This window comes from Colius striatus, unplaced genomic scaffold (assembly GCF_028858725.1).
Source record: "Colius striatus isolate bColStr4 unplaced genomic scaffold, bColStr4.1.hap1 scaffold_180, whole genome shotgun sequence".
Classification (NCBI taxonomy): Eukaryota; Metazoa; Chordata; class Aves; order Coliiformes; family Coliidae; genus Colius; species Colius striatus.
The window spans coordinates 15,001-15,782 of NW_026908470.1; positions in this window are offsets into that span (position 1 = coordinate 15,001).

Consider the following 782-nt stretch of genomic DNA (forward strand, 5'->3'; position numbering starts at 1 on the left):
TCGCCGAGGCGGGTACGGAGACGGCAGGGTTTCCCCCCGCGCCCTCCCCTCTCCTCCTCTCTCTTCCGAGGCAGGAGGTTTGTGGGGGGGCCGGAGGCGCTCGGCCGTGACCGATGCCGCCTGTTGGCGCGCGAGGTTCTCTTGCCGGGTCGCGTCCCGCGCGAGCGGGCGGCCCGAGCCACGGCCCTCATCCCGGGCGCAGCGCCGGGCTCACTGAGGGAAACCCCCGGGCCCCGGGAAAGAGGCCGTGGTGATGGCGGTGGATGTCGGGCGCGCCCCCGCGGGCGGACGCTCCCCCCGATGGTGGCAGCGGGAGGAGGCACCCCTGCGGGGCCCTTCAGGTCGTTTCCCTCACCCCAGGGCCAGGTACCTAGCGTCCGCGTTTCCGCGGCCTTTCCTCGGTCGCGGAGCCGGGCGGAGGTTTAAAGACTCGGGCGGCTCGATGCGTCCCGCAGGGGTCGGGACGGGCGGGGCCAACGACGGTGGCGTTTCGGTAAGGGGCGGGAGTCTCTCCCGTGTAGGCCCTTGTCTCGGCCGCCACCGCCGCCCGCCCGCGCTCGTCCCCGCGGGACGGTCGTGCCGGGGAGGGGTCCTCCTGCCCCCCCCTTTCCGCGGTCCGGTCTCGGCGCAGCGAGACCGCGGTGCGGTCGGCCGTGCCCGGCCTGCCTTCCTCTCGAAGCGGGCGTCCCCGGCTTGGAGCGCGGGCTCCTCTGCCGCGGGGTTGGCGATTCCCCGTCGCTCCCCCTCGCCGCTGAGGCGGGGGGGAAAGGGGTTCGCCGGGA